Genomic DNA, 788 nt, shown 5'->3' with positions numbered 1-788 from the left:
AGCTTGGTGACCTCCCCAGCCCGGGATGACTCGTCGGGCTCCCGGTCGCCCAGGTCCTGNTTGCGAGCTCTCTGAGATGCTCGGTTCGTTCGGTCGGCAGGAAGGGGCCCCCAGTTGCGACTTCGTTTATGTTAGGAGACCAACGGGCATAGATCCCGTCTAGTTGGAGCGCCAAACAAGCGCTGTTGCGTGCCGGCCGTCGTTTCCCGTGCGGCCTGACCCGGGGGCGGAGTGCATGAGACTAACCAGCCGTATGCACCCGCCCCCCGCGCTGTGCTTCGGCCCTGGGCCCCCGGCTTTTCAGCCCACAGTGTAATCAACGTCATACATACATACATACATGCACAGACACACCCATGCAAACCAAAACTCCGTTATATCTTACCGGTAATCGTGACGCGTTCGATCCAGGATGCCGTATCGCCACCTGCCAAATGTACGGCAATGAGAAAATGCTTCATGCATTACGGCAGCAACAACAATCAAAAGGCCAAACCCGCATTGCGAAACCGCTTGTTTGAGTACGTCGCTGCGAGCTGTCGTCTACATGTTACGGTGTGACATCACTCAAATACATGACGATCGCACAAGTGGACGACAATAAAGCACATTTGGCATGAGCACCTGGCTTTGGCCCGATCTTAACTGTTGTAGTGGCGAGATGTACGAGCATGCCGTACCTGACGTACGCGGGCATGCCTCCATAGTCAGGCCAGTAATTCGTAAGCACCAGCAGCAGCCTGCGCATATGCTGTTAGCCGTTAAACTTTGGATGAGCCGCAATTTAC

This window comes from Volvox carteri (assembly GCF_000143455.1).
Source record: "Volvox carteri f. nagariensis unplaced genomic scaffold VOLCAscaffold_10, whole genome shotgun sequence".
Classification (NCBI taxonomy): domain Eukaryota; kingdom Viridiplantae; phylum Chlorophyta; class Chlorophyceae; order Chlamydomonadales; family Volvocaceae; genus Volvox; species Volvox carteri.
Note: the sequence above shows the minus strand (reverse complement) of the source record.